At 51.3% G+C, this 12,109-nt stretch overlaps 1 long non-coding RNA gene across 1 annotated transcript; it reads left to right on the forward strand.

The window, feature by feature from the left end:
* LOC142924161 (uncharacterized) lies at positions 1-11,437 on the forward strand. The gene is made up of 4 exons (XR_012941324.1): positions 1-58; positions 440-648; positions 7,122-7,222; positions 7,344-11,437. It is a non-coding gene; the product is annotated as an uncharacterized LOC142924161 (long non-coding RNA).
* The last annotated feature ends 672 nt before the right edge of the window (positions 11,438-12,109 follow it).

Here is a 12,109-nt window from a genome sequence, read left to right on the forward strand (position 1 = left end):
ACACAGGGCAGGATCGGAGTTGCATGAGGAGCAACCACAGTGTGCAGCTCGACGCTGGGTATGAAGTGAACTTCTTGGACTGACTCCCACATCAAGAAGCAGTTTTTTTTTAATTCAATCCAACCAGAATGGCTCATTGTTGTTTGCTTGAGAATAATGTAACGTACGTTGAATTGAGCGGGGGGCTTTTTTGGCTACGATAATAGACCTATAACGAACCTTAACAAAGCGAGAGAGAGATCTCCACAGCCAAAACCCACAGCGTCTGCGTGACCGACTTTTTTTTATAAAAAAGGAATTCGGCTCAAAAGTCAGAGAACAAAACACTGTAACTTACAACAATAACCCCCCCACCCCCAACGATTGAATAGCCAGAAAACTGCCTTTTAACTCTTCCTCGCTTTCTTCTTTGCGCGCTCTCTCTCTCACACACACACAGACACACACACAGAGGGACAACGTTTCTGAGTTTCTGCTGCGGGCGAGTCTGCCGCAACACATCGCACCGAGGTGCTTCGTGAAATGTGCGTGCTCTCCAACAACAACAACAGCAGCAGCAGCGACTACAACAACTATAATTACAACAGGAACACAAACTGCAGCAGAGGCAACAATTTGAAGGCACAGGCGTTTATCTGCTATACCAAGGTATTGACGACGACACCGATAGAGCCCGCCTGTCCGGGCCCGCTTGCGTTGTGCAGCAACAGCAGCGGTCAGGAGGAGCTTCATCTGTAGACGCGGGCAATGGGCCAGGTATTTGTTGACGTTGATCGGCGAGGTGAATTGGCAATCTAAATGTGTGTGTACGTTGAACTTCTTTCGCATCGTACGTAGCCAACCGTGCTTTGTCGGAGGTGCGGAGGGAAGGACACACGAGTTATGTGTGAGATTGCGTCTGTGCATAATAGTGGAATGTATGTACCCGGGAAATCCCCAAAATGATTTTTGTTTGGTAAAATTTTGTTTATGTTTATATAAACGTCCTGCTTTTGGGTGTTTAGAAAAAATGCACGCAGTATATTTGCACCTCCGATTGGCGCGGTTCGTTACGTACGGCGTGAAAGAAGGTCAACATACATTCGTACAATAACACTGATTTTCCAGCTTCTTTGCTAATGAATCCATTGTTGGAGGCAGGCCTCCCCACGCCATCTTGGTCATAGGCTTATTGGACCACACTTCGCCACTCTGGTAAGTGCAATTTGGGGGAAGAAAGAGAGCCAGGACCGGTTCAGTTTTCACTTCGCCACTGATGCTTGCCGTGGCTGGCATCACCGGGTCCATAGCGCGTTGCGTCACCCCCCCCTCCTTCCCATTGTGTGCATGCTAAGTACACACACACACATACTCAGTCCAGTCTCTCACTCCTGCATAACTCGTACATGTGTTTATCAGCAACTACGCGTTATCTTGTTTGAGCGGCCGGGAAGAGCGTATTTGGTTAAAGCCGTCGCGCGAGAGCGATAATTTGGCATTCTCATTCCAACAACTCAGAGGCAATTGAAGGCGGCCATAGCCACTGGCGTCGGCCATTACCGAGGGCGTAGGGGGTGCAATGGCCCAGGGGGCCACGGATTTGAGGGGCACAAACGCCGTGCCGCGATTGGACGGTGCCGGGGGAGGTTGAGGTGGGGTTAATTGTACACCGAGGTGGGGAGGGGGGGGTAGCGTTTAATTCATGCGCACCAGGGCCCCCAAATTAGTCGATGGGACAGGTCACGTGTGGTAGGGTAAATGTGTGGGTACTGCCCCATCTCTTGCAACGCATCTGTGCCAGCGTAGACGAGTGGGGCGAGATCACTCGCTGCAGCCGGGAACCCTTCCTCCGGCAGTGGCCGTGAATGAGCAATTGCAGGGCCGCGGCTTTACCGTGCACCACCAGAGCGGGCACCATACCGAACCACGCACGCGACCCTCACTGGCCACGACAGCGGTGGGGTCGGCAAAACGGAAATAACGCGAGGAGCCTTTTATTTTCGAATTCCAAGAGTCGCACTGCAGTCCTTCAAGAGCCGCACTGCGGCTCCGGAGCCCGCAGGGGGGTTGCCGACCTCCCCCCTCCCCCTTGCGGGCTACGAGAAAGAGAACGAAGAGCAAAAGTCACGTCACCACAAGTGTGCCTGCCGCGAGCAAGCCCGGGGTTGCGTGGCTCGGCGGCTGTGCGTGCTGCGCTACGATGTGCTGTGCGTGCTGCGCTACGATGTGCTGTGCGTGCTGCGCTACGATGTGCTGTCCGTGCTGTGCCACGATGTGCTGTGCGTGCTGCGCTACGATGTGCTGTGCGTGCTGTGCTACGATGTGCTGTGCGTGCTCCGCTACGATGTGCTGTGCGTGCTGCGCTACGATGTGCTGTCCGTGCTGTGCCACGATGTGCTGTGCGTGCTGCGTCTCTCGTAAGCTCCCACCCCGCCCCACGCGCGCCTCTCCCGCGACAGCCGCAGCAGACATCCTTTCGCCTTCCCAGTTATCGCCATCGGTGGACCAATTACGTTTTAATTAGCGGCAGAACGCGGAGCGCGCGCGCGTGCGCGCACACAATGGGAAATAGGTAACGCTTTTATTAAGTGCTGCGTAATGCGCTTACTTATTTGCAGGCGTTGTATAAACAGGTGCGTGCGTTAAGAGTGGTGGTACATTTCACGTGCACGCGTAATAATACTTAACTACGTTTTAGTACTTAAGGCAAACATTTCAAGTATTATTTTTTTTAAGAAAGCATGCATGTGTACGTGTGCGCACATGTCTTGGGGAGCGATCACGTGGTCGTTAGCGCACAGCGCGACGAACCCGGCGACCAGAGATCGATTCCCACTCACGACCAATAGCAGTGGCGAATATTTCAACTGGTCCTGGTTTCCCCCCTAGGTCGGATCAGCCTTAAATAGATACCCGGCGCAGTGTGCGAGTCTCATCGCTTTGGAGACGAAGGTGGCCAGGCCCTAAATATGTACCCCGTGCCGTGTGCAAAACATAGCCACTGGTGAGACAAAGGCGGCCGGGCGTGATGTGTGTACGCGCGCGTGTGTGTGCGTGCATGTGTGCGCGTGTACGCGCGCGCGTGTGCGTGCGTGTGCGCACGTGTGTGTGTGCGTGTGTGCGCGCTCGCATGAAAAGTGAGACATCAACACATCGCGAGGCACGTTTAAGCTCAAGCCTTTTAACCCCTCATCATTTACCCTTGCGGATGCAGTCACACATACAACAACAACCGCCATTCGCCACTAAGTGGCGGTGACGTCACCACGACGCTTGTGCCAGGCCATGTGCACCTTGAGGCCACGTGAAGTGTCGAACGCCCCCTGGCAGGAGGTCACGGGGCAGACCCAAGTGCCACGGGTCGACTAAGATGACTGAGATGACTGGCTGATGCACCACCTGTGCCCTCTACTGTGCCAACCTGCTGCGATTTAGCCACCCGGCGCTCCGCTCGTTGTTGTGAGCGTCGCTCCTCCGCCCTCCGTTGTTTGTGGAGGGCAACTGCCTCCAACTGCCCAGTAGCGTCCTTCACGAGCCTCCTCCACAGAGGCCGATCTTGACACCGCTGGTGCCAGTCATCGGCAAGTCCACTCAGCTCCACGTCCTCCTGTACCACATCACTCCATCTCTTCTTTAGCCCGTGCCGCGCCCGTTTAGCCCCCTCGATCCGGCCGAACAAAAGCTGTTTCGGCATGCGGTGGCTGGGCATGCGGGCTACATGACCCAGCCAACGCAGCCTTGCCTGCCAGAGGAGCTCACCGATGGGACCTTGCCCAGATATTTCAAAGATTTGTGAGCTCCGCACACAATCCAGCCTGGTTAAAACCAGGATGGATCGTAGGCAGGCTAGTCTAAATGTTCTAACCGGCGAAGATGTTCCATTAGGGGGGTCCACGTTTCGCAAGCGTAGAGAAGGGAGGGAATGACCGTGGCCGAGAAGACCTGAAGCTTAGTGCGAAGCGACAGACCAGGTAGCTTCCACACAGCGTTACACAACCGTAACGCACACACATACACACACACACCTAGCCCTTCACAGCGGCTCTCTCGCTTCAAGCCCGGGTCTCGCCTCTCGACACTTGGTGAGTGGACAGAGTGGTGGTACTTTGACAGCAGAATGAAGTCCCATGAGGTCCACGAAGACGCATGTTTAGCCTACGAAAGTAGAAAATGCAGTGATACCCCCCCCCTCCGACCCCGGTTTACGTCGGAGGATGGGTTCCCTGAAAGGTGCGACGAATATCGAGACTACATTAATAAATGCGTTTTACAGGGTTGAGTGGAGGTGAAGGCTGAGAGGCGACGGACACGAGAAAGGACGGACGATGCTGTCAGCGACGTCAGTGTGGGTTCGAGGCGACGCAAATCAGGTCGCGGTATTCATAAAGCGACGACGTATTTGCGAAACGACGTTAAATGGGGAGACGTAAATCGGGGCATTCCTTTAATTTATATAATAATTCACAGCCCCCTGGTGCTAGATGATGGCCTCCCCCACGCCGTGTTGGGCATGGGGTATTGTTACCATTTGTTGGCGTAATAATAACAAAAGCAGTAATAATGATGCAACGATAGCTGTAATCAATAACGAAAATTCCCAGCTGGTGTTGCTCCATGTGTGTTATAAAGTAATGCAATGGATTGCGACATCTTAGGACGGTGCTGCATGGTGATGCGGTGGGAAGGCATTCATCTGACAGTAAATAGATAACGGTCAATTATGATGAAGTATATCTAATCGGCAATGTGTGTGCTGTGATATCAAAATTATCGCGTGTCATAGGCGTACAGGATGCCACCTGCACAGCGCAATATATTGCCAACTCGGACACATGTACCGCGAGGCTGATGAGCGATTTCTAAGACACGCTGGGGTATATTGTCTGAGAATTGGTAACTACGAATGTGTCAACCGTGACCAGAATCAGCGGCATTGATCCAATCAGAACGAGAACTCATTGCGTGCCTCCACCTGCACATCCCATCTGCCATTTGTGGATCATCTGTGTATCTATATGCATGTACATGTTGAATTTCTTTCGCACCGTACGTAGCCAACCGTGCTAATCGGAGGTGCGGGGGACGGACAACAGCAAACTTGCTGTGATGTCATTCTCTGGCGTTGCAAATTTTACGAGAAGCCACACTGGCACTCCCACTTACGATCTCTCTCGGTTCCAGGACAATCGTCTTTTGGGCCATGGGGCCACAACGCTATCCTTTACCGATACTTCTGTGCAGAAATTCACGGCGCCGCGCTGTTTAGTTACGGCAATGTTGCGTCGCGTTGCAAGATGTGACAGGAGGGCCTCATTAAAATGGTCACATCGGCGCCTTTCGCCGTCTAGAAATCATTTATTGCGTGCACTCTCACCCCGAGTTGTTTCCAGCCCGCACCCCGCTTTCTGAAAATCAAGAATATCTCATAATTTCCAGCAAGTGCTACACATTGGGTTAGCCGCGTGTGCTGGTGGATACACAGCAGTGGCGTAGCGGCAGAGGTTAGCGCTGAGACTCTGGTGTACGGGACGAGATGCGGTCCGCTCGTCCACATTTCCCTTTACCCTTTGTGGCCCGACGTCTGGTGCCCTCCGGCTCGCGGGCCAACGCGCAGTTCCCCGCCTTCACACTCGATAGCTACGCCACTGACGCACTCCCCCGATGCCATGTTCTGTGCCAGGCTTAGCTGTAGGCCACTAACTTTGGTGATACATAAATTTCGGCTTCAGTCTTGCATCAAGATTCTTACGCCGTGTTGCGGAGGTCAAATGCACGTTTGGACAATGCCTTTGTTAATGCGCGACGCTTCTCATGCATGGAACACTTGAGCATACATTGGGTTGAGTTCTGAATTTGAATTCGCCACTTGAACAACCCGAAAGCAGCGTTTGCATGCGTTTGTTTAACTTTGCCTCGTTTCAAAATGTATCTAAATGCATATTGTGCCAGATTCTTCATTAAGGCGGTCTCATAGCAGACAACATCTACGTTAGAGCAGTGGTTCTTCTTAACCTGGGGTGCACGCACCACCCCCTGTGGGTGCGAGGATGCACTTTCTGGGGGTGCGAGACATGGCCAGATTTTTTTTCGAAGGTAAATCATCGAAACACACATTAAGCACCGGCACGTAACTACAACTATGCTATTCTTAGCTCTTTCGGTAAAGTCACGTTGAAGGGAAACAATAAAATAATAAAATATATATAAAACAATAAAAATTCCCACGACGTTTCGACCATAACACAAACGGTCGTCATCAGGTGTGAAAAAACCAACGGCAAGATGCATTTGAAAGAAGTGTCGGTCCGCATTAATTTATTTATTTTCAAACGGTGTTTGTGTTTATTTATTTATTTTAAAAATTAGTGCAAACCGACAATTCGTTCAAATGTTTCTTGCCGTTGGTTTTTTCACACCTGATGACGACCGTTTGTGTTATGGTCGAAACGTCGTGAGAATTTTTATTGTTTTATATATATTTTATTATTTTATTGTTTCCCTTCAACGTGACTTTACCGAAAGAGCTAAGAATATGAATTACTGCAGTCACGAAAGCTTTAAATAAAAAAATACAACTATGCTGTTTCATCAAACCTCTGTAATTGAACACCATTATACATTTTTAACGATTGACAACCAAAGGGGTGCAAGGCTGCAGTAAAAGTTAAGCACCACTCCGATAGACTAACGATTCGGGCAACGGTCCTTCTCCACAGCAGACCAGAGCAGAACAGATCAGAAAGAGAAGCATTCTGCTATGTGGAAGGGTCGCTGCTTGAAACGTCAGCCAACTGACGTATATCTATTTCTCTTATACGACAGGGCTAATGATGGATGTTGGTGACTTAAACAATGTGCTTGCATCTCCTTGTTAAACAGTCTGTTGTGTTCATTTCCCTTCGTACCTAAATTAAATTAATTTAACTTTCGATTATTGCTTCTACATTTGAGATTGTATTTTTTTTCTATGTGTCAGGTCCCTCGTGCAAAAAAAAATCAATAATGTATCGCTCTCAATGGGCTCTCTCCTGACTTTCAGTAAAGCAGTGGCTTGGCGTGGTCAAGCATTGGGCTACCGCGGAATGGAATGGGGTGCTCCCCGTCCAATGTGCCCCCCCGCCCCAACCCCCTCTTGTTCTTAGTGCACGTAGCCCGGCCCTTTGGACCACTCCGGCCGCTGGGTCCCGCCGGTGCAGTTGCACCGCCTGCACACTCGCTGGGCTATACGACACCGCCAATGCAGGTCATCTCGACCAACCCCCCCCCCCCCCGTCGATGAATCGGTGCGTCGCCGCGTAAGATCTCGGCGCGGCCTTGGTTCCTGACACCTCCTCGGCGTCCGCGCTCTCTCTCTCTCTCGGCAGGTGTCCACCGCGCTCGGCAGATTACACCGGTTCCAGAAAATCACCGCGACGACGATGAACTAAGCTAAATTACAAAGTCTACAATTACGACACGTCTACAAAAAGGAATGCGTTGTTACTCTGTTCATTTTGCCGCGGCCTTTCATCTGCCCGGAGCGATTCAAAGAGGCCTTTGCTGGCTTTCAGCGCGCTGAATGGAGCGCATTCCTATCCGACCCTTGACAATGTCGGGCAATTTAACCCTTGCGCCGCCCCCACCGTCTCCATCTTTGCCCCTCGCCTCTCCGCCCCTCCCCGCCCCTCCTCTCCCACCCCACCTCTCTCATCCACAAGCCACGCTTAAGGAGGAGTTCGGGTCGGATCGATGCATTTGGCGCTTCGAGTCCCCCCCCCCCCACCTTCTAACCACCTTCCCCCCCACATTCCCCGCGCTGATTTTCAGCAACGCGTGTGATGATGCTAACGCGCTGCTGCAGCGCGGTGACAGTGAACGGTCTGCGACCAAATACACGCGACAGCGCCCGATCGCGTCGGATCTGTGAAGCTAAACATGGCTCGGCACCTGGTCAGCACTTAAATATTGGAGAGACTTCCTCTGCCTATGCATAACCAGGTGTTACGGCGGTGTTGAGTGTCGTGCGTGCTCATGTTTACTCCCACCTGGGGCCACAGCCTAACCAATGGAACTGGGCCAATGATCCCCAATGTGGCAGCAGGGACCCTCCTGAAAAGGAGTCTTGACTCAGTGAGGCCCGGATGCGTTCACCATTGGATGAAAACGAGCTGATAAGTATTGAAACTCTCTATGGTTCGATCACGAACCTAATTTATGTGCTGCTTCAGAGTGACCTTGTATTACGCACGCGACTTCGCCATCTCTATGCGATCCACCAACCCCGCTTCTGTGTTGTACACACGCGCCTACACTGCAATGCGTGACTCTTTCGTAGGGAAACAGTGCTGTCTGTACCTTAGCGATTTGGCTAATTGACCTCTTCACACGTATGCGCTGCAAACCCGCCAACCTGAGTTCGATTCCCGCTCAAGACCAATATTCAATGACAAATAGCAGAACGGGTCCTATGCCTAATCTAGATCGACTCAACATTAAATTAGTAACTGGCGCGGTGTGTGACCATCAGCAGCGGGGATACAAAGGCGGCTGGGCGTGGTGTTCACCACCCATCTCATTCTGTGCCGTGCCAGCCGTCATAGGTGCTCGCTAACAGCCCTTGCCCCAGCATCGTGTTAGACGCTATACGGGGGAGCTTTGTCTTTTATATACTATACTGCAATATAAGTTGGATTCCCAGCCCCGTTTAACATCATTGGTTTAGTGACATCTACACCGGTCCTGCCCTCCCGCGCCAATCTTCACCAACTCGCACTGACCAGCGTAGTGAAATATGGTCAAACATATCTAATGATCGACCACGGCTTGAATGGTTCTTCATCCAGCAGTGGATCAAGACAAAGGCTGTGCGTTAAGTTATTGGCACAAGACAGAGGCAAGTGTAAACAAATTACGGAACGTGCAGTGGATCAGTGGAGACCTACGGGCTATCCGCTGATGATGGACGTACGTGAAGTTGCAACGAATATGCAACGCCTGTAAAGTAATTTACAGTCGGGCCAATTGACTTGATTCCCTTACCACTGACACTCCCACCCCGAGGCGTTTCCATAGCTGGCAGCTGCATGCTCATGATATTCTATGGTTCTGTGGGAGATAGAAAACATAATAACAATAGAATAATGAAAATGAAAATAAAGTCAATAAAAAATAATTAAAATATTTTTAACGAAAGAACCATAGAATATGAATTCCTGCAGTCACGAAAATGTTAAGTCAAAATTGCATGCTGAGTTCTAATTATATCGAAGCCGGTGGTGCCTGGTAACCATGCCGATTAAAATTGGTCGAAAATATCGATCGCTTTTCCACCCCCCCCCCTCCACTTTCCATGAAGTGACCAAATAATGAATGTTGCTCGTCGTGAATGTAGACCCGCGTGGTGAAGTATGGTCAAACAACCCACATGACTCGCACGCCTTGGGGATGTTCAGCAGTGAATTGACACAATGGCGCCTTATTTGTCCAGATCATAGGACGCTTCGGAGAGTGAGACACACCGCAAAGCTGTGCCCGGTGGAAATAAAGTTATACAAGTCAAAGACAAAGATAAGACAAAGATCCCCCGTATAGCCTTAGCATACTGGTCGGGCAAATGATGTCAGCGATCACCTATGAATACCGGAACGGCACACCAGGGGGTGGGTGGCCAGCACCACGCCCGGCCTCCTTTTTCTCCCAAGGGACGATGTTTACCCATCGCACAAAGTACTAATTTGAGACTGAGTCGACCTAGAGGTGGTCCAAGACCGGTTCAGATAATCGTCGCTGGTGTTGGCCGTGAGCGGGAATTGAACTCGGGTGGCTGGGTTCGCATATTAGTCTGGTCACACATACACACTGAGCTCTCTCGCTCCTTTTCAGAAGCAACATGGCCACGAATGATAGCTCAACGAAGTGGCTTATCATGTGGGAATGTATATCAGCCAAATACTGTAAACGCGTGTTTCTAAATGTAAAGGGAAAAACCGTAGGACCCATAGGAAAATCCACGCAACCACGGGATGATCATGCAAACTCCAAATATACACCAGGCGTCAGAGTCGGGATCGAACCCACGACCTCCTGTATACCAGGCGAGGTAGTTAACATTTTGCACCCTTGACGCCCCAAGTTGGCAAGATTATCGGACGCGCCTCCGACTTTTGCTTTGAAATTAAAGGGGGGGGGGGGGGGTAAAGGTCGCGTCTTACAATCCGGAGAATTCGTTGCACGAGACACAGGCGTGTGAGTCACACACGTGTGAGCCACACACACACACACGTGTGTGTGTGTGTGTTTGTCTCCGGGTGAGAAGCACGTGGGCGTGAGAGTGATGCCCGCGTTGGGAGCTACGACACTAGCGAAACATCACAATGCAGGACCTTCCTGACACTAAAAAATAACCTCAAGGCTCAGTGCGGCTTTGCTGGGTAAAGTAAAACATAAAGCGTCATTGCAGTTAATTATACCGTTAAGAAAAATAACATTCAGGAGCGGGGCTTAGGCAGCACACGTTAGCGTACTAATGGCATGGCGGTCAATACTCGAAAGCAGAGTGGCAAGCAATAGACGGTAATTGCCTTGCGACATCGCACCACCGTGATGAGGGATAGCTGGCGACGGCGTCTGATATCTTCATCCAGCAGTGGATGCATCATGACTGATTATGACGATGGTGGTGATGGTGTTGGCGACAATGTGACACGAAATACAACAGCTGACCGCGACACAAAGCGTTATAATTTCACATCATGACCTCTGGTCCGCTCTCTCCTTGTCTGAGGGCGCCGCCCCCCAAACGTTCAACCAGCCCCCCCCCCCCTCGATTTTTTTGAAGTCACCAAACGAGAGTAATAACAAGTGGCTGGATTAAAATTCCAGCCCCTATAACAGTGCGTGCCTGTATGCATTGCGCGTACGCGTGCGTGTGTATGCACGTGTTGCGTGTATGTATCTTCAGAGGCAGCGGCAGTAGCGAGCCGGGAGACCCCGGGGTGCCCTGCATTGGGATTGCGCTGGGAACGCATCGCAGTCCGTTCAGGTCTACCTGAAAAACACAATGATCCAAACGGAGCGCCGGCCCTCTTATCAACCTCCTCCTTTCCCATGCACCAGCGTCCCAGCCGTGCTGGCCGCTAAATAAACACAGCAGACAAAACCTGCCCAGACCATAGAGTCTCCCCCTCCCTCACTCCCTCTCTCTCTCTCTCCCCCACACCAGCACCATTCTCTCCCCCCCTCTCTCTCTCTCACTGCCCCCTCCCTCTCCTCTCTCCCCTCTTCTCTATCGGTCTCTTTTGTCCCCCGTGCGCCCCGTCTGATGCCTTCTGATGCGCTCGCCGTTTCACTGTCCTCGAGATGTCAGTTACGCATCGTCCACTCGCTCAGAAGTTGCTTCAAGGGGGACCGATCTTTGGAAGAAGAAGAAGAAAAAAGAATAAAGAAAACACACAAAAAAAAACAACAAGAAAGAGAGCGAGAGGGGAGGGAGGGAGGGAGGGAGGGAGAGAGCGAGAGACATGGTGGTCGACCCATTCACCATCCTCTGGATCTTTATGCATCTTCAGATCTGCCGCATTAAATGGGCCGCTCGCCAGGGCAAGGCGTCAACGGCTTTCTCCCGGTGTGCGTCTTTGTTGGTCCGTAGTGAGATGATACCCGCTCGGCCCATGCGTTGCGGCCGTGTGTTTCTGATGTCATTGCACGGCCTCTGGTCAAAGCATCGTCGACTGACGCCCGCTGATGTGAAATTAGGCTGGCGGGTGGCACAGGGTTTGTGGGAATGGTGGCGATCCCCACACTGGATTTAAACGTGTCGCACGCATCACCATCATCATCATCAGTTGCATCGGCATTGTCAACAGCGTCATCATAATCATCAGCAGTGTGATCATCAGGATCGTCAGCAGCATACTCAGCAACTTAGCATCCCTGAGCATAATTGCTATACAAACAGGCAAGGATTCCCTATATAGGTTTCACGAGACATTTGGAGCAAGTGCTGTGAGTGCGCACACATTAAGGCCGGCGCCGGGCAACAGTAGCAGGTTCTTATTTAACACTGAGTTCATATAGGGGAGGCCCTGAACTAATTCTTATATCACTATGTTAGCCGTGGCCTGGAATCAAACTCAGGTTGCCGGGTTTATAG

The sequence above is a fragment of the Petromyzon marinus genome, chromosome 9 (assembly GCF_048934315.1).
Source record: "Petromyzon marinus isolate PM22_M1 ecotype Great Lakes invasive population chromosome 9, UKy_Petmar_22M1.pri1.0, whole genome shotgun sequence".
Taxonomy (NCBI): Eukaryota; Metazoa; Chordata; class Hyperoartia; order Petromyzontiformes; family Petromyzontidae; genus Petromyzon; species Petromyzon marinus.